A 21,847-nucleotide genomic window follows, 5' to 3' on the forward strand; every position below is an offset into this window, starting at 1 on the left:
CCAACGCTGAGTTCCAGCATTATGTCGGAAGGGCTTACAGGCGCCGTGAGAGAGTGGCAGCCCTGGCTAGATGCAGAGGGGGCAACAGGCATCGCCAAGGGAGGCCTTACCCACCCAGGGTGGCCTTACCCACCCAGGGTATACCGCCAGCAGTTCTCCCATCTCAACATGTCTGCCGCGCAGTGTGTTAGGAGGCTGCGATTCAGAAGGGAGGTGGTTGCAGAGATCTGCCAGCTGCTTCACAGAGATCTGCATCCACAGCTGATGCACAGGACGTCTCTGTCAGTGGCAGTGAAGGTGACGGTGGCTCTCAACTTCTATGCCACTGGCTCCTTCCAATCCGCTGCTGGGGACATCGCTAACATCTCCCAGTTCGCCGTGCATTGCTGCATCCGCCAGGTGACCAATGCCCTTTTCAGAAGGAGACGTCAATTCATCTCCTTCCCCATGACCCTGGACAAGCAGCAGCAGCGTGCAGTGGGATTTGCAAGAATAGCGGGCTTCCCCATGGTGCAGGGCGCCATTGACTGCACGCATGTGGCTTTGCGGGCACCTCTGGAGCATGCCGAGGATTACCGCAACCGGAAGGGCTACCATTTCCTCAACGTACAGCTGGTGTGTGACCACAGGCAGCGCATCCTAGCTGTCAATGCCCGCTTTCCAGGCAGCAGCCACGATGCCTTTATCCTGCAACAGACAACTGTGGCTGACATGTTCCAGGCACAGCCTCACCGAAGAGGATGGCTTATCGGGGACAAAGGCTATCCTTTGTGTACCTGGCTCATGACCCCGCTCCGCGCGCCCAGGACCCCTGCTGAAGAGGCATACAACGAGAGCCATCAAGCGACCAGGAACATCATCGAACAAACAATCGGCATCCTGAAGCAACGGTTCCGCTGTCTGGATCGCTCCGGTGGAGCCCTCCAGTATTCGCAGGAACGAGTCTCCCAATTCGTCGTCGTTTGCTGCATGCTGCACAACCTGGCTATCCGCAGGACTCAGGCACTGCCACCTCACGTTGGACCACCACCTCAGGAGGAGGAGCATGAGGAGGAGGAGTGGTACCAGCCCAGGAGGGAGGCAGAAGGTCCAAGGGCCGCCCATCGGCGGCTTATTGAACGTCGCTTCTAGGCCCCCTGTCAGGGAATGGCTTGTGCCAATGAAAGAACATGATTGCAGCCGCTCCGCAAGCCCTCAGCCGGTTAAGGCAACAAACACTTCAAAGATCAAACATGGACAATCTGAATAAAGAAAATGGTTTATTGTACAAACTCAGGGCCCTTCCCACATGAAAACCAAAAACAGACGAAACCCCCAAAAAACACTCACACACATGACTCACTCCCACAACCTGGGGAGGATTAACAAAAGATGTAAACAAAAATGGCCTTCATCCTCGGCCTTCACAAAACACCCATTCCAAAAAACAAAACATTTGGCCACACCCTCTACTTTGTGGCCCGCGAGGGCGATGCCTTCTGCAAACTTTGGCGGCCCCTGCACGCCCTGCTGCTCCTCCTCAAAGTGAGGCCAGTGGCTGCTGCAAGGCTGGGGGAAGGCTCCTGAGGGGCACATGTCGTGACGGCAGATGCCCTTGGGGGTCGGCCTAGACGAGGTCTGGCCCTCGAGGGGCCGGCTGGTGAATGCTGCAGCTGTGGCTGGGCAGCATCAGTCGCTGCAGCAGCTCGTGGCAGCTCCACTGGGGGAGTGGCAGTGGCGGCTGGAGGAATGGGGGCAAGCTGGCGGTTGGCAGGCGTTCGCTGGTCGCCTGAGACACTGGCACTCGCCCGGGCCAGCACTGCAGCATGCGCAGCAATCTGCCAAGGGACAGACCGCTGTGCTGCTGCAGCGCGCCGGGTGCCCTGGCGATGCCTGGCTGACACAGCGAGTGTGGCAGCAGTGAGTGCCCGTGTTGCCCTGTTCTGTGACCGCATCAGAGCAGCCAGTGACTGCACGGCACCACTGATCACCTGGCCAGTCGCTGCCTGAGCTGCCCCGAATTCCGCCCGACTCGCTGCCTGATCTGCCCCGAATTCCGCCAAACTGGTGGCCTGTGAGGCCCCGAATTCGGTCACACTCCGAGACAGGGACTCGATGGCCTCAGGCATCCGTGACACTACCCCCATGAGCTCCGTGTGCCGGCGCTCCGAGTCCGCGGACATGTCCTCGAGGAGGCGCAGCTCCTCGGCGGTGACCGTCTCCGGACTGGAGGCCGGACTCTCCCTCTGGGGAGAAGGCCGCCGAGCTGCCCGACCCTTCCTGCGTTGCTGGACGCTGCTGGGCCCAGCAATTGGACTCCCCTCCGACCCTTCCCCCCTCTGGGGAGAAGGCCGCTGAGCTTCCACCCCCCTCCCGCGTTTCTGCAGGCCGCTGGTCCCAGGAGCTACACTCCCCTCCGACACTTCCCCCAGGCTCCCCTCCAGGGAAGACATGTCCCCTACATTGGCATGGCTTGCCGCGGCTGAGGGTTCCCCTGATGGGCCGCCTTCCTCTTCCTCCTCCTCCTCCTCCTCTTCTGAGGGGCTGTCACTGGCAACTTCAGGGGCCTCCTCCTCACCATCTGAAAGCAGGAAGGCACAAGAGTAGCTTTAGAGTGAGGAGAGGGCGTCAGCGAGGGATGCATGAGTGGTGGCATTCAGCGCATTGGTCGGACAGTGGCAAAGGATGTAGATCTGATGCGCAGGTGGGACGAGAGAGGTCCAAAAGGTGATGTCCTTACAATTGGTGCCCAGAACAGGGTCGGCATCTCCAGATGCAACGGGGCCAATCACCCGGGCACCCATGATGCGCTCCACGCGCTGTTGCAGCTCGGTGAGCTGCTGGATCTGGGGTCCGCCTCCCCCGGTCTCAGTCCGGCTCCTCTTATTATTGGCCAGCTTGGCCTGCAAGAGAAAGGACGGCCTCTAAGTACAGTGTGTAGCCCTGCTCTTGTGTGCACTGCCTCCCATGGTGGAATAGCCTGGCCAGTGTGTAGCCCTGATCTTGTGTGCACTGCCTCCCACGGTCGAATAGCCTGGCCAGTGTGTAGCCCTGATCTTGTGTGCACTGCCTCCCATGGTCGAATAGCCTGGCCAGTGTGTAGCCCTGATCTTGTGTGCACTGCCTCCCATGGTCGAATAGCTTGGCCAGTGTGTTAAGTGCAGAATGTGCAATTGATGTTCATGACTTTCCCATAGCTGCTGCATGAGGGCTGGCCATTAGGGCTTTCAGGTCCCTTTGCCCATAATGTGAGGTGCACATGCAAGGATGAGGAGGACACTGGAAAGGGTACTCACCCTGACAATCCTGGCGAGGTCATTTAGCTTTTTGCGGCATTGTACAGAGCTCCTGGGGACCTCACTGTTGGATGTCACCCTGGTAGCGACATGCCTCCAGGCTTTCCGGTAGACGCGGGCCGCCGGCTTCTTCCCATTGTCCGGAAACAAGATATGGCGTCTCTTCTCCACAGCGCCAACCAGCACCCTCAGATCATGCTCTGAGAAGCGCTGCGCTCGTTCACAGGCCTTCTCCATTCTTTCAGGCGCTATTTGGGTCCAGCAGCAGTGTTCAGGCCTAGCTGGAGGGCTGCAGTGTCCAGGGCATGGCAGCAGACCAACTCGACCCTTCCCCCTTAAGAGCTGGCCGGCGCCAGGGTGTCTGCTGTCAATCAAGAAATGACCGCACCTGCGTTGCGCCCGGCCTCGGCGGTATCGCTCAGCACCGCCGGCTTAGCGCCTAAAGAGAGCCGTGCATCGCCAGTTTTAGCGCTCGAGCAAACTCTTAGGGCGAAGCTAATGAATATCGGCGAAGTGGCCTCGAATTTGCGCCGGGCGCAAACTTTAGCGGCCGCCCGACTTTACCGCCCCAAAAGTGGCTATAATGAATTTCTAGGCCTAAAACTTTTCTTTTTAATTTGTTCATGGGATGTGGGCATCGCTGGCAAGGCCAACATTTATCACCCATCCCTACTTGCCCTTGAGAAGGAAAACTGTACACAATACTCCAGGTGTGGTCTCACCAGGCCCTATATAATTATGGTAAGATGTCTTGGCCTAGAAATTCAGTTGGCTGCGCCAGCCGTTAGCGCCTTAGGAGGAGTAGATCTCGAGCGCTAGGCGCTTAGCGCCCGGGCGCAGCGCGATCTGCGCCTCGCCCCAACTTCAGTAGACATTTAGCGCCGGCGCAAAGTCATTGCACGTGCTCATCTGCGCGCGCAGATCATGACGTCATTTCGTCGTGCGACGCCCTTTGTGCGCCCGGAACCGGAACTTCACTCGCGCCGCCCCATTGTGCGCCTGGCGGCCCGAACGACTGTGAAGTGGAACGGTACACAGCCGAGGCAGGCCGCGGGGAGCGCAAATTAAAGGGCACTCCTGCAGTAGATAAGGCAGCCGTTTTGCAACACTCCTTCTTTGGGAGGAGGAGGAGGAGGAGGAGGAGGAACAAAGTGATGGAGAGAAGCCCTCCCCAAAAACACAAATACACTCGTCTCGGCCTGTCAAAAAAACAAATCCACCCTCCCCCTTTAAGAGCTCACCGGAGCCAGAGTGTCTGCCAGCAATCAGCAGCTTGCCGCACCTGCCCTGCGCCCAACTTCCGGTGTTAGCGCCCCGGGCTGCCGGCTTAGCGCCTAATGATAGTCGTGCATCACCTGTTTTAGCACAGCAGCAACCTCTTAGGGCGATGCAACTGAATATCGGCGAAGTGGCCTCGACTTTGCGCCGGGCGCAAACTTTAGCGGCCGCCCGACTTTACCGCCCCAAAAGTGGCTATAATGAATTTCTAGGCCCTTTACTCTTATACTCAAATCCTCTTGTAATAAAGGCCAACATACCATTTGCTTTCCTGATTGTTATCTGTACCTGCATGTTAACTTTCAGTAGTTCATGTACAAGGACACCCAGGTCCCTCTGAACACCAACATTTCCCAATCTCTCACCAGTTAAAAATTACTCTGCTTTTCTATTTTTCCCACCAAAGTGGATAACTTCACATTTCTCCACAATATATTCCATTTGCCATGCTCTTGCCCACTCACTTAGCCTATCCATATCCCCTTGAAGCCTCTTTGCATCCTCCTCACAACTTACATTCCCACCTAGTTTTGTATCATGAGCAAACTTGGATATATTGCATTTGGTCCCCTCATCCAAATCATTGATATAGATTGTGAATAGCTGAGGCCCAAACACTGATCCTTGCGGTACCCCACCAGTTGCAGCCTGCCAACCTGAAAATGACCCGTTTATTCCTACTCTCTGTTTCTGTCCGTTAACCAATCCTCAATCCATGCTAGTATATTACCCCCAATCCCATGAGCCTTAATTTTGTTTAATAACCTCTTGTGTGGCACCTTATCGAATGCCTTCTGAAAACCCAAATACACTGGTTCCCCCTTATCTATTCTGCTAGTTACAACCTCAAAAAACTTTAACAGATTTGTCAAACTTGATTTCCCATTCATAAACACGTGTTGACTCTGCCGAATCCTACTATTATTTTCTAAGTGCCCTGTTACCACGTCCTTAATAATAGATTCTAGCATTTTCCCTGCTACTGATGTCAGGCTAACTGGTCTGTAGTTCCCCATTTTCTCTCTCCCTCCTTTCTTAAACAGTGGGTTTACATTTGCTACCTTCCAATTTGCAGGAACCATTCCAGAATCTATGGAATTTTGAAAGATGACAACCAATGCGTCCACTGTCTTTATAGCCACCTCTTTTAAAACCCCAAGAGGTAGGCCATCAGGTCCAGGGGATTTATTGGCTTTCAGTCCCATTAATTTCTCCAGTACAATTTTTTTACTAATACTAATTTCTTTCAATTCCTCATTCCCTTGGTTCTCTACTATTTCCAGGAGGTTTTTTGCGTCTTCTTCAGTGAAGACAGATACAAAGGGCTGGATTTTGCTATTGGGGGCAGGTTGGGGGTCAGGTGGTCAGCGGTTTCCGCTCCCGCCTCCGATGTCAGGTGGGATAATTTAGCGATTTTGCCCTAATTGGGCAATTGATTCCCAGCGTGTGTGAACCCCTGGCCCAATGAGTCTTTTGGTCCTGAAATTCGCCTCTGATGATGTCATTTATGCAGCTGCATTTAAGGCCTGCAAGCAGCCTTGGTTCATTTTCTGCCTTAGAACTTTTATGTGGGATTCTTCTAAGGGATTTGTGCTGCAGAGATATCAACTTCAAGGTCCAAGGCCGCACCCCGCTTTGATGAGGACTCCCTCCATGCTCTGCTGGAGGGAGCCAGAGCTCAGAAAGAGGTGTTGTTTCCTTCCTCTGGGAGGAAGAAACCTCCCCAGCAGACCAAAGCTGTGTGGCTGCAAGTGCCACAGGAGGTCAGTGCAATATTGTTGTGTAGCAGAACCTGGCTGCAGCACAGAAAGAGGATTAATGACCTTCTCCGCACAGGAAAAGTGAGTATGACATCACCATGACCCACAATCTGCTCCCCATCGACTCTCATCACCAGCACTCTACATTGTCAACCTCCTCCTCCACATCCCACTTGACCCTAACATCCCTTGCACCCTTGCAAAGAGGGCATCGGTTACCTGCGTGATGCAAGTGTGTGCAGCCACCTGGGAGATGCCGCTGATGTCTGCTGTTGATCCCTGGAATGAGCCTGAAGCAAAAAAATTGAGTGCAGTGGTGACTTTTACGGCCACTGGTAAGGGTGTCCACCCGCTCCTCTGGGCTCCAGGTCTTGCTGCATGCAGCATTGCGCAGATGTCACCCACTACCTCTCGCAAAAGTCTCAGCCTCCTTTGGCACTACTGCTCAGTGATGTTGAGGTAGCTCATCCTCTGTCTGCAAACCCTGTTTTGGGGGTATCTCCTGCGGCGACGTGCTTCCCTGCGCAGCAGGTTGGCGCTCCTGCTGTTGCTGCTGCGGTTGGTGCTGCTGTTGTTCTGGGTTCTGCTGCTGCCACGGCTGGTCTTCGTCAGAATCTGAGGTCCAGGAGGAAAGGAAATAAATGGTTCCCATGCTGCAGGTATATACCTCAGTTGAGGAAGCGCTCAGTCAAGGTGGAGAGAGGGTTTTCCCAGGAGGTCACAGTGGAGATGGATCTCAGCTTCAACACTTCCAAAATCAGTAGACCTGCAAAAAGTTCTCCAAGACTTGAGAAAAGAAAGTTCTACCACCTGCAAATGATCATTGTGGAAAACTCCATTTTTATGGTGGAGCTGCAGCTGTTAGTAAGCCAACCACTTGTGAACCCGACAGGATTAGTTGGCGTGTTCCAGGGGAGACGTGCAGCACACGGGAAATGTGGTAAACTCTGAAAGGCCTCTCAAAATGGGATTATAGAGGTACTTATGTGGTAGTTAAGTGCCTTAAGGGCCTATCCCGCCGCTTGGAGGTGGGACCGAAACGGAGTCTGCAAGCCCGCATTTGGGAAAGTTGCGCAGAGGTGGGTTGAAGGTGGGATCGGAGCCCGCTGCCATTTTTTGCAATTGTCCCATCTGATCCACCTTCAAACCCGCCTCCTCGGGGCTGGCAAAATCCAGCCCACAGTATTTGTTCAATTTTTCTGCCATTTCCTTATTCCCCATTATAATTTCTCCTGTCTTAGCCTGTAAGGGACCCACATTTACTTTCACTAAACTTTTCCTTTTTACATATCTATAGAAGCTTTTACAGTCTGTTTTTATATCTCTTGCTAGTTTACTCCCATATTCTATTTTCTCTTTCGTAATCAATTTCTTGGTCCTCCTTTGCTGAAATCTAAAATCCTCCCAATCCTCAGGCTTACTATTCTTTTTGGCAACATTATAAGCCTCTTCCTTTAATCTAATGCTATCTTTAATTTCTCTTGTTAGTCACAGTTGGACCATTTTTCCCGTGGTGTTTTTATTCCTTAAGGGAAAGTATATTCGTTGCAAATTATGCATTATTTCTTTAAATGTTTGCCATTGCTATTGTCTTAATTAATTGGTTTGCCAGGACACTGGTCCCAGCCCGGTTTATGTGGAGCCCATCCCCACGGAATAGCTCTCTTTCCCCAGTACTGGTGCCAGTGCCCTATGAATTGAAACCCCTTCCTCCCACACCACTGTTTGAGCCACGCATTTAATCTTTGATCTGTCTGTCCCTATGCCAATTTGCGCGTGGCTCAGGTAACAATCCAGAGATTATTACCTGTGAGATTCTGCATTTTATATCGATCCAAGCTCCTCAAACTCTCTTAGCAGAACCTCATTCCTAGTTCTTCTTATATCGTTGGTTCCTACATGTACCATGACAACTGGATCCTCCCCCTCCCACTCCAAGTTCTTCTCCAGCCGCGAGGAGACATCCTTTACCCTGGCAGGCAACAGAACCTTCGGAACGCCCGGTCATGGCTGCAGAGAACAGTAACTAACCCTCTGACTATACTGTCCCCTACCCTACTACATTCCTTTTCATCTCCCCCACTTGAATGGCCTCCTGTACCATGGTGCCATGGCCGGTTTGCTCATGCACCCTGCAGTCCTTGTTCTCATCCCCACAGGTAGCAAGTATCTCATACCTGTTGGTCAAAGTCAAGGGCCGAGGCTCCTCCATCACTACATCCTGGGTTCCCATGCCATCCTGACTCGCAGTCACACCCTCCTGTCCCTGACCATTGATGAACTCTAAAGTTCTACTTAATCTCAAGGGTGTGGCTGCCTCCTGGAACAATGTGTCCTGGTAACTCACCCCCTCCCTGATGCCCCGCAATGTCTGCACCTCGTACTGCAGCTCAACAACTCTGAACCGAAGTTCTTCAAGCTGCAGACACTTACCGCAGATGTGGTTGCTCAGGATCTCGCTGGTTTCCACAAACTCCCACATGCTGCAGTTGTTGAAGAAACGTTACCATAACTCAGCCCTGTTAAAGAATATCAGTAGAGAAAAAGTACGTGAGAAACTAATGGGACTAAAAGCCGACAAATCCCCTGGACCTGATGGCCCACATGCTAGGGTTCTAAAAGAGGTGGCTGCAGAGATAGTGGATGTATTGGTTGTGATCTTCCAAAATTCCCTATAGTCTAGTATGGTCCCAGTGGATTACAAGGTAGCAATTGTAACCCTGCTATTCAAGAAAGGAGGGAGAAAGAAAACTGGGAACTACAGGCCAGTTAGCCTGACATCAGTCATTGGGAAAATGCTGGAATCCATTATTAAGGAAGTGGTAAAAGGGCACTTAGAAAATCATAATGGTTTTATGAAAGGGAAATCGTGTTAAAAAATTTATTAGAGTTTTTGGAGGATGTAACTAGTAGGGGAACCAGTGGATGTAGTATATTTGGATTTCCAAAAAGCATTCGATAAGGTGCCACACAAAAGGTTACTATGCAAGATAAGGGCTCATGGGGTTAGGGGTAATATATTAGCATTGATTGAGGATTGGTTAATGGGCAGAAAACAAAGAGTAGGAATAAACGGGTCATTTTCAGGTTGGCAGACTGTAACTAGTGGGTTACTACAAGCATCAGTGCTTGGGTCTCAGCTATTTACAATCTATATCAATGACTTAGATGAGGGGACCAAATGTAATATATCCAAGTTTGCTGATGATATAAAGTTAGGTGGAAAATAAGTTGTGAGGAAGACACAAAGAGGCTGCACAGGGATGTGGACAGGTTATGTGAGTGGGCAAAAACATGGCATATGAAATATAATGTGAAGAAGTGTGAAGTTATCCACATTGGTAGGAAAAATAGAAAAGCAGAATTTTTTTAAATGGTGAGAGATTGGGAAATTTGGTATTCAGAGGGACCTGGGTGTCCTTGTACATGAATCACAGAAAGTTAACATGCAGGTACAGCAAGCAATTAGGAAAGCAAATGATATGTTAGCCTTCATTACAAAGGGATTGGAGTATAAGAGTAAAGAAATCTTACTAAAGTTATATAGGGCCACACTACATAGAGTTTTGGTCTCCTTACCTAAGGAAGGATATACTTGCCTTAGAGGGAGTGCACCGAAGGTTCACTAGATTGATTCCTGGAATGAGGGGATTATCCTATGAGGAGAGATTGAGATACAGGGCATAATTTCAAAATTTGCAGATGAAACAAAACTTGGAAATATAGTGAACAGTGAAGAGGATAGTGATAGACTTCAAGAGCATATAGACTTGCTGGTGGAATGGGCGGACATGTGGCAGATGGAATTTAATGCAGAAAAGTGTGAAGTGATACATTTTGGTAGAAAGAATGAAGAGTGAAATATAAACTAAATGTTACACTCCTAAAGGGGGTGCATGAACAGAAAGACCTAGGGGTATATGTGCACAAATCGTTGAAGGTGGCAGGGCAGGTTGAGAAAGCAGTTAAAAAAGCTTACGGGATTCTGGGCTTCATGAATAGAGGTATAGGGCTCGAATTTCCAAGCCCCATGGAGACGGGTTTGGAGGCGGGAGTGGGGGGAAAATTGCAGAATCGGGGGGCACGAACCCTTCCCGCCCCCAACCCGCCTCCATGCCCGTTTCCCAGGAGGCGGGTACCCGACCCGTGCTGGGAGCCACCTGCCCAAGGCGGGAAGGGGATTAGTGCCAATTAACTGCCTGTTAATAGGTAATTAACAGGCAGTTTTTGGCCTAATCCCTATTTTTAGCCCTGAAGTGTGGGCTGCCCAACGGCTCCAAACCACGCCAAGTTAGCGATGCGGACCGTCAGGCTGAAGGGCTTGGAGGGTTCGAGATGTCCGGTGTTCAGGTGAGTGATGGGTGCATGAGTGCAGAGGTAAGTGTGTTTGGTGTGTGTAAAGTGTTTAAATAAGTTTTACTTACCTTTACTTACTAATGCAGGCTTCCTTCCTTCAGGTCTCGGGAGTCCCTCATCTCACCGGCACAGAAAGCAGAATGGCCGCGAGCTGTCAAAAGTTGCAGCATTCTGCTTTCTGTTCTGGAGAGATTTCTAACTGAGTCTGTGGAGAAGGACTCAAGTTAGAAGTCAGATTGTCAGTGTTTGACAGCTTCACAGAACTGTCAAACACTGATATTTCATCTGTCAAAAGCTCTTGACAGATGAAATGTCAATCCCTGATGTCACCTGTAACCAGGTGTCCCTTAATTGGCCTGCTGAGCCCGCTGGGCGGGCTCAACAAGGTCAATCAAGGGAAAATAGCGTGGGTTGGCCACAAATTGATGGAGGCGGGACTACAACCCAAAAAGTGGGAGTCCCGCCTCCATCACATCCCCATTGACAAAATCCAGCCCATAGAGTACAAAAGCATGGAAATTATGATGAACCTGTATAAAACACTGGTTCGGCCTCAACTGGAGTATTGTGTCCAATTCTGGGCACCGCACTTTAGGAAGGATGTGAAGGCCTTAGAGAGGGTGCAGAAAAGATTTATAAGAATGATTCCAGGGCTGAGGGACTCTAGCTACGTGGATAGACTGGAGAAGCTGGGGTTGTTCTCCTTAAAGCAGAGCAGATTGAGAGGAGATTTGATAGAGGTGTTCAAAATCATAAGGGGTCTAGACAGAGTAGATAGAGAGAAACTGTTCCCATTGGCAGAAGGGTCGAAAACCAGAGGACCCAGATTTAATGTGATTGGCACAAGAACCAAAGGCGACATGAGGAAAAATATTTTTACTCAGCGAGTGTTTAGTATCTGGAATGCACTGCCTGAAAGGGTGGTGGAGGTAAACTCAATCACTGCTTTCAAAAGGGAGTTGGATAAGTACCTGAAGGAAAAAATTTTGCAAGGCTACAGGGAAAGGGTGGGGGAGCGGGACTAACTGAACTGCTTTTACAGAGAGCCGACGCGGGTTCGACGGGCCGGATGACCTTCTTCCATGCTGTAACATAGGAACATAAGAAATAGGAGCAGGAGTAGGCCATTCGGCCCTTCGAGCCTGCTCCGCCATTCAATAAGATCATGGCTGGTCTGATCTTGGCCTCAACTCCACTTTCCCGCCCGTTCCCCATAACCCTCGACTCCCCGTAGCTCAAATATCTGTCTATCTCCACCTTGAATATATGCAATGATTCCGCCTCCACAGCTCTCTGGCGTAGAGAATTCCAAAGATTCACGACACTCAGAGAAAAAATTCCTCATCGCCGTTTTAAATGGGCAACCCCTTATTCTGAAACTATGATCCCTAGTTCTAGATTCCCCTACGAGGAGAAACATCCTCCCTGCATCTATCTTGTCAAGCCCCCTTAGAATCTTATATGTTTCAATAAGATCACCTCTCAATCTTCTAAATTCCAATGAGTATAGGCCCAACCTGCTCAACCTTTCTTCATAAGACAACCCCTTCATCTCAGGAATCAACCTAGTGAAACTTCTCTGAACAGCCTCCAATGCAAGTATATTCCTCCTTAAATAAGGAGACCAAAACTGCACGCAGTGCTCCAGATGTGGTCTCACCAGCACCCTGTACAGTTGTAGGAAGACTTCCCTACTTTTATACTCCATCCCCCTTGCAATAAGGGCCAACATTCTATTTTAACATCTCATTTGAAAGATGTCATCTCTGATTGTGCAGCACTCCTTCAGTACTGCACTGAAGTAGGCATTAAAGCTACTTTAAAATAGTACGGAGAAGAATTTGGTACAAACTCATTAAGAGTCATACAAGACCAACACCAACTGCAATTTCTGTCCCCAAATTAATTTTAAAATGTTTGGACCTGGGAGTCATACAAAAGCTAATTGATAACTAAAATCAGTATTACAAGCACAAGAAAACAATAGAAAACTGAATTGTTGCTATTTAGAAGAGAGATCATAAATAATCTTCTTATTTATTTCTGAAGTAGTCAGAATGTGACAGATCAGATTGTTCATTTAAGAATGCATCATAAGGGCACTTTATACCTCTATCATTCCTCTTACAACTCATCGAAAAAGCTACATTTGGAAAGTTATGCACATTGCAGGTAGAAATATTATGAGGAAATTAAAATGTGGCAGAAACATAAAAGTATTTATTCAGAGATGTTATAAGAGGCAGTCAACGTGGTAACAAGGTAACCAAATTAGCAGACAAAGGCCTGTCTAGTATATCTGAGTTACTTGGATATTCATTGGAAAAAATTCTTCTTTCTCAGTGAAAGCTGGTTCACTTTATCCTTCCTGTTGCCTGCAGTCCCCTTCCCCTTCCCCAGCTGGAAACAGGTCTCAGCTCCACATAGGTGACTGGGCAGACAACTTGTAAACAAATTCAGTGGAAAGGAGGGATTTGGAGGATACTAGACAGCTGGCAAGGAATTGCACAGCACGAGATAACCGAAGCAGATGATCATACTAGTGCAATGCAATATCTTAATGATGTGAAAAGCAGGTCAGAGATTGCACAATATGGTTGTTATGATAAAAGTAAACACTCGCAACATGCACTGAAAGGATGGTTTCGAAATACAAAAGTGCATCCAGCACTTGTATCTGTACAGAGTCATTGGCCAGATTTCCCCAACTAAATCTAATTGAATGCACTTCCTCCGGTCTACGACCACAAGTTAATTCAAGACTCTTTAGCACATTTTAATTCTGCATTTTTATCCAGTGTATCACTCACAAAAGCATAAGGGGCTTTATTTTCACATAAAACCAAGGAAATGCCAGGTGGTCATGTAGCAGGAGAGTGTGTTATATTTCCTCCATATCTGCATACATGTTAAAATACACTCGACCAAATAAAATATTAAATTGTGAATACTGAAATACACAACTGGTTGGTCAGCATCTGAAAGAGAAAGATAGGTCAGACAGTAAGAACAACTTACTTTTTGGTCAACTGTTTCGAAGATCAAAATTATCTTTGTCATTTTTATTTGAAAAACAATGTGTTAAAATTATGATGAGAATAATTTTCCTTCTAATTATACAGTTGCGCACTCCACAACCCATTTTTCAATATTGAATCTGTTAATTGTTCATTTATTTGTTTGAGTTAGGCAAATATATCTTTCTTTAAATTCTCTAAATGATCGTAAATAAGTTCACACTTAATTAATGAGGCGTAAAAAGTAACAGAACAAACTGACTGTTAAACTGAGGTTCAAGGCTGTCACGAAAACAAAAAGCAACCAAAAAACATCAACATTTTCTACATGGTGCACATTTAGGCCTTTATATGGAATTGTGATTGTTTTAGCAGCCCATATAGTTACATTGCTGTGTGAATAGTGTGTTTATCTTTGATTTTATTTGCAACCAGCTAATCCCCATTCCAAAAATCAAGTCACAATAATTTAAATAATTTTGAAGCTCACATATTAGAAGCACAAACGAACAATAGAAAAATTATTGAAAATAGGAAGAGGGATTAAAAATATACTTTAATCTATTCATGAGGTAGTCAAATGGCAGTGGTCACAAGGGACAAGCTGGAGCTCAAACTGGGCTCAAGCTGGAACGTACAGATCCACACGAGCAGGACATCGGTGGCCGGACATCGCCCTGCTCCTCCTGGACAGCAGCAATGGCTGGGACACCAATCACATATCCAGCTCTTGCTGCAGCAGCGGGTGGTGGGGCCCACTCACGACTGGGACGGTTTCAATGCGCGCAGAGCAAGGTAATAATTAATCAGTGAATTGCTTGAGCAGAGTTCAATCGAGTTCCTGGATTCTAGGCCAAGCCTGGGAGACTTCTATTGCAAAAGGTTGTTACTTTTACTAATAAAGCCCATTTTATTGAGCCAGGACCATCTTCCCATAGATTGAACGTTGTTTGTCCTGTGGTTATACTATGGGTATGAGTTTGACAATGATACCATTATTACTGTATATGTTAGCCCAGAAAATAAAATCCTCTTGTTCCATTTAAAAATAAGGGGCTAGAAATTCATTATAGCCAAGGAATGGGTGGTGTCAGTAGAAAAGTTGAAGAATTAGCACCAGGCACAAATGCTTTAGACTGCACACAAAATTTGTGCTCACTGCTCAAAAAAATGATTGGAGTCCTAATTCAAGTCTTAAAACCCAAGCTCATTGGCGTTACACTCAAAGGGTAGACCATTATCAGGTGCAGTCTAATCGCAGCTCATCATTGCCACAGGCTGTTTTCACTACTTAAGGAGGAGGTTCATTGATGCTGCAGTACTTCATTCTCAGCATTGCTGGCTGTGCAGCTGCCTCAACAAGCAGAAGCAGAAGCAGGGCAAGGAGAAGGAGCCGGAGGACTGAACCAGGTGTGCTCATTGGCAGATCCACGCCCCAGGAAGAGAGTCCGCAAATTCTGCGACGAAGCATTGGAGGCATTGGTTTTTGCTGTGACGAGATGGAGGGCAGTGCTCTACCCGGCAAGTGGCAGGAAGCCCTCGCCACAAATCTTCCGCACCATGCGGAGGGAGGTAGTGCAGCACATCTAGGGCAGCATTCTGGTCCCCAGAACCCACACACAATGCAGGAATAAATTTAACAACTTCACTTGGGTGATCAGGGTGAGCGAATGCTTCAACAAATGCTACATACCACCATCTGAGCCACAATCTTCACAAAGCACCACACCCCCAGCACTCACCAACCAACAATCTCTACCTACCATCACTCACATCCACATCTCACACCTTGCACACAATGACAGCTATTCAACTATGGTAGACTCCCAGAGAGACCGTGGCAACCCAGACGTGTTGATGGGCGATCTGGCAGCTTCCATTGCAGCACAGGTGGAAGTGACGCAACATCTTAGTGCTGTAATGGAGTCTTTGCTTGGTGGCATCCAAACTCAGACTGCTCTCATGCAGTCTCAGCTTGATGCCATGCAAGCTCTAACTGCTGCCATCGTGGCTGGGTCTACTACCATCGACAAGGGCTTTCACGGTGTCACAGCAGGTCAGCAAACTGTGCTCCAACAGATTGTTAGGGATGCTGAGGTGCTGCCCCGGGGGAGTGCCAGTGGGTCAGTGGAGTAGGAACCTGCTGTCCTCTCTCAGAATGACGGCATTCCTGCTCCCACCACTGCCACTCCACCATTGACTTTGTTGCTGCCTGTCAGCCAGCCAGCCCAGACTGCTGCCACTCATGCTAAGGTGGTGCAATCTGCAGCCGAGCCTTCCCGGTCCAGAGCTGGCCGAGGGCATCCTGCAAGGCCATCTGTAGTCTCCCGTATAGACACTCAGCAGCTTTCCACCAGCCCTGCTACAGCCACTGTGCCAACACTTTGTAGAAGCACTAGATGCACTGCAGCAACTCGCCAAGGCTTCTTCAGCAGCACCTTCCAAACCCGCGACCTCCTCCACCTAGAAGGACAAGGGCAGCAGGTACATGGGAACACCACCACCTCCAAGTTCCCCTCCAAGTCACACACCATCCTGACTTAGAAGTATATCGCCGTTCCTTCATCATCGCTGGGTCAAAATCCTGGAACTCCCTCCCTAACAGCACTGTGGGAGTACCTTCACCATACGGACTGCAGCAGTTCAAGAAGGTGGCTCACCATCACCTTCTCAAGGGTAATTAGGGATGGGCAATAAATGCTGGCCTTGCCAGTGATGCCCACATCCCATGAACGAATAAAAAAAGAGTAGGCAAAGGCAGAGTAACAACAGGCACTAAGGGATGCACAAGGGTGAATAGTTAATACTTTTGGTGCAAATACGTGTTCACCGATTTTTTGATCAATTTATTAATTCAATTTGGATTCTTTTGTGGTGTGTCTCATTTCAGCTTTGCGCTGTGATATGGCCTGTGACAGGGATGGAATGATGGGGATGTGGTGAGCAATGGGAATCTGGGGTTTAATTAATTCGAACCGCAGTCTGATGAGATGGTCACAGACCGCCCTTCTGGAAGGCCGATTGAATGGCTGCCTCCTCCCTCACTCCTCTTCCTCGTCCTCCTCCTGAGGTGGCCCCACAATCCCTGGTGGCAAGGGCTGTGCCCTCATGATGGCCAAGTTGTGGAGCATGCAGCAGACCACCACAAAATGAGACAACCACTCAGCTGAGTACTGGAAGGCTCATCCCGAATGGTCAAGGCAGCGGAACTGTTGCTTCAGTAGGCCGATGGTCTGCTCAATGATGTTCCTGGTGGCAGTATGGCTCTCATTATATGAGTACTGGGCAGGAATGTTGGGGTTGCGGAGGGGAGTCATGAGCCAGGTGGAGAGCGGATAGCCCTTGTCTCCAAGCAGCCAGCCGCGAGCTTGACATGGTGACTGGAAGAGTGGTGGAACACCGGTCTGATGCAAGATGAAGGCATCGTGGCTGCTGCGTGGTCGCACACTAGCTGCACATTAAGTGAGTGGTAGCCTTTGCGGTTACGGAAGATCTTAGGATTGTTATGCGGTGCCCGCAAAGCCACATGGGTGCAGTCAATGTCACCCTGCACCATGGGGAATCCCGCTATCCTGGCAAAGCCACATGCACGCTCGTCCTGCTTCTCTTTGGTGATGGGGAAGGAAATGTAGTCCCTTCTCCTATTGTAGAGAACCTCTGTGACCTCCCGGATGCAACGATGGACGGTGAAATACAAGATGTTAGCTATGTCTCCTGTTGCAGACTGGAAGGATCCACTGGTGAAGAAATTGAGGGCAACGGTGACCTTGATTGTCACTGGGGCAGCCGTGGTCATCCTGGTCTGAGGCTGGAGGTCTGGTTGCAGGAGGTGGCAGAGTTCTGTGACCACCTCCTTGGTGAAGCGGAGCCTTCTAATACACTGCTCCTCGCTAATTGGAGGTAGGAGAAGTGCTCTCGGAATACCCTTGGAGGGTAAGGCCTCCTGTTGAGATCCCTGATGGCCCTCCTCCTCCTCCCTCTGGGCACATGTTCCAGTCTTTCTCGCTGCCTCTGCACCCTCCACCATGGATCCTGGAAGGCGAGGTGGCATGCCAGTACAGCCCCCATTAATGTTACCAAGCGTAGCAGTTTGATTCTTTGAAGAATAAATGTAGCTACTTTTTAGTTGCCACAAGACTCCTGATACAAAAGAATCTTGAAATTACTGAATGAAACTGTTGCAGTGGGTGAAACTGATAAGAAACCACTGAAACTGCACTAACCTGACAGCTGCAAATGATTACTGCTGATCCTTTTAAATAACGTCCCTGGAGCCGGCTACCTGGTGCTTTACACCAGCTCGCCCTGTTGGTGTTTACTCCAGGCACTAAGGTAAGTGGCGAGAATCAATTTAGCACATCGGGCGGTCAGTGAGCATTGCACACTCACTGACGTCACAATCCACCTGCCATTGATGTTCCCAGTGATACCTCTTACCAGCGGCGCTATGGGGGGCGGAATTTGGCGTGCGGCACTGGATTCGCCTCACCCTAGCGATACTGGTCTAGCACCCCATTAGCGCCATCTGCTGGCACTAACTAGAGGCTCTAAGGGGACAAATTTTTCCCCCACTGATTCTTAGAAAGAGGGGGGCACATGGGAAGTGAAACTCCGAAGAGGGTTCTCAGCAAGAAAGTCTGGGAACCTTTTCCATGTCCAAACTATTTATTTATGTGGACAACACAAGAGATCCTGACACAAATCCCGGAAGCACACCATCAGCTGCATCTTGCCACTGCAAAAATCATTGAGGGTGAACTCTATTGGCTGGAGTCATACCTAGCACAAAGGAAGATGGTTGTGGTTGTTGGAGGTCAATCATCACAGCCCCAGGACATCGCTGCACGAGTTCCCCAGGACAGTGTCCTAGGCCCAACCATCTTCAGCTGCTTCATCTATGACCTTCCCTCCAACATTAGGTCAGAAGTGGGGATGTTCGCTGATGACTGCACAGTGTTCAGTTCTATTTGCAACTCCTCAGATAATGAAGCAGTCTGTGCCCGCATGCAGCAAAACCTGGACAACTTTCAGGCTTGGGCTGATAAGTGGCAAGTAACATTCGCACCACATAAATGGCAGGCAATGACCATCTTCAACAAGAGAGAGTATGACCACCGCCCCTTGACATTCAACGGCATTACCATCGCCAAATCCCCCACCATCAACATCCTGGGTCAAAATCTTGGAGCTCCCTCCCTAACAGCACTGTGGGATTACCTTCAACACACGGACTGCAGCGGTTCCAGAAGGCAGCTCAGCACCACCTTTCAAGGGCAATTAGGGATGGGCAATAAATGCTGGCCTTGCCAGTGACACCCAGAACCCATGAAAGATTAAAAAATATTGGATGAAGCTCAAAAACGGGTGCAGGGAGCCCAAAGCTCTATCTGCCTGCACCCGTTCAAAGTGGTGCAGGCAGCACACAAAATTCATGCAGCCTGCTCATTATAATGATTAGAGCGCTGATCTCAGCACTAAACGTGCTGCTGGTTGGCTTAGAGCACAACAGGAGGGGCCAATATTGGGTGCAGTCTACTGGCCAATAAGATTTTGCCTTGGCTCTCTGCACTACTTAAAAGGGAGGTGTTTTGTTGCAGAAGCACCTAATTGTCACTCTGAATCCATGGCTCAATCGCAATGAGGAAAAGGATGTTCTTAGATGCAGCACTAATGGCCTTAGTGCTGTGGGTTCACAGAAAACATCAGGTCCTCTACCCACAGAGAGGCAGGAGACCTTCCAGGCAGCGCACCAGAAGGCGGTCGAAGGAAATAGCACAAGCCATTAGTGCCACGTGTGTTGCCCATAGGACCCGGATCCAATGCCGCATGCAGTTTAATGACTTCACACGACTGGTCAAGGTGAGTGAATGCCATATCCCTCCAACTGCCCCACGAGCCTCACGCTACTCAATACACCACACCCCCATCACTCACCTACCAACAATCTCTAGCAATCACAACTCATACCTCAGAGTCATAGCTTCACCTCACCCTCACACACTTAGCACTGCTGCAAGACTCATACCCACATCCCAGACCTTTCACATACTGCCAGCTATTCAACCATGGCAGGCACATATTGTTAGATCCGTGTATTTTGATGTTGTGTGTCCTTCAATAACTAGACACGAGACTGCAGGGAACAATCAACAGGTATTTACTGGATGAGGGTTACTCTAAAACTAACTGTACAGATCCCTACTCAGGGTTTATATACAGGTGTGGTCACTGCCGGTACTACAGTATACAGGAGCTGTAAAAAGTAGTTCTCCCCTTAAAAGGTACATACACTACAATTCCTCCCCTTTTAGATTGACAGTACCATAACATTCATTTAACAATTAACACTTTTAACATGCACATTAACTGAAAATAGTCCATTTATAAATTCAGTCTTTGGGGCGGCTTCCTGATCCTTTCTGGATAGCGCCTTTCCTGAGTGTCTTGTTCTTGGTGCGGAGGCCCCCTGTCGTCAGTTGGTTCATCAGCTTCCGATGCTACTGTTTCTGGGGTAGATGCTACCTGTATGTCGGGTTCATCACCAGGTGCGCGAGACATGGGTTTGACTCGTTCCTGTGACTCTAGGATCTGGTCGACATGACGTCTCACAATGTTCTCCCCAACATCCACTGTGTACATTAGTGGCCCCTGCCGTGTGCATATCGTTCCTGGTTGCCATTTCTCTGTTCGGTAGTCGCGGTCCAAGACTGGTTGCCCTACATTGAAGCTCCATGTCGGCTTCTCATTGATGTGCTGGAATTGCTTATTCTCAACATCTCTTCGTACATTTGGTTTGAGCAAATCCAGACGAGATCTCAACCTTCGGTTAAAGAACATCATGGCCGGGGTCTGGTTGGTGACTGCATGTGTCGCATTTCTGTAGGCTAACAGGAAATTGTCCACCTTATGCTGCAGTGGAATGTCGTCATCGCACATGGCCCTTACTGCTTTCTTAAAGGTTTGTACGAACCTCTCAGCCAATCCATTTGTGGCTGGCTGATACGGGGCGGATGTGTAATGCCCTACCCCATTCCTTTTCATGAATCTTCGAAACTCTTCGGACACAAACTGTGGTCCGTTATCAGAGCAAATCTGCTCTGGCAAGCCGTTCCTGGCAAATACGGTCTGTAGGACTGCAATAGTTTTCTCCATGGTGGTGGACGACATTTTGATCGCCTCAGGACATTTCGAGTGCGCATCCACGGCTATTAGAAACATTGAGTCCATGAATGGACCAGCAAAATCAATATGCACCCGTTGCCATGGAGATGAGGGCCACTCCCATGGGTGTAGAGGGGCATGTGGTGGTGCATTTTGGACCTTCTGGCATCCTGAACAGCTCTTTGTCAGGTCCTCAATTTGCTGATCGATCCCCGGCCACCACACATAAGCCCTAGCAAGGCTTTTCATTTTCACCCCTCCCAGATGGCCTTCGTGAAGCTCATTTAGCACTCTCTCCCTTAACTTGGGTGGAATTACCACTCGGGATCCACACATCAAGGTCCCCTGGCATACTGACAGCTGTTCTCTTCTGGATGAGAATGCTGGCAACAGTGAGTCGCCATGTGTTGGCCATCCCTTCACCGTCAAGTCATATGCCCGAGACAGTGTCGGGTCATTTCGGACCTCCTTATCTATATCAGCGTTAGTTACTGGCAAGCGTTCAATTATAGTCGAATAAAATATTTCGACAGGGTCCACTGCTGGTGCTTCCTCCGCAGTAGGCAGTGGCAGGCGTGATAGCCCATCAGCGTTTCCATGCTGTTTCGTGCCCTTATACTCGATTTCATATTGGTTCGCCCCTAGAAAAAGGGACCATCTTTGTAGCCGTTGCGCAGTCATCACCGGCACGCCCTTCTTTGGATTAAAGATGGAGACAAGTGGTTGGTGGTCAGTCAGCAAGGTGAACTTCTGCCAGTGCAGATAGTGGTTGAACTTTTTCACTCCCCACACTAGGCTGAGGGCCTCCCTGTCAACCTGGGCGTAGTTACGCTCGGCTGAGGTTAGTGACCGAGATGCAAAGGCTACCAGCCTCTCCGAGCCGTCCGGGAACTTGTGCAAAAGCACCGCTCCAATGCCATAGGGTGATGCATCACACGCCAACCAAATTGGTAGTGCTGGGTTGAAATGAGCCAACACCTCTTTTGATGTGATCAATTCT

The sequence above is a fragment of the Somniosus microcephalus genome, chromosome 10 (genome assembly GCF_052327205.1).
Source record: "Somniosus microcephalus isolate GS21.2 chromosome 10, FLI_Smic_1.0, whole genome shotgun sequence".
Lineage (NCBI taxonomy): Eukaryota > Metazoa > Chordata > Chondrichthyes > Squaliformes > Somniosidae > Somniosus > Somniosus microcephalus.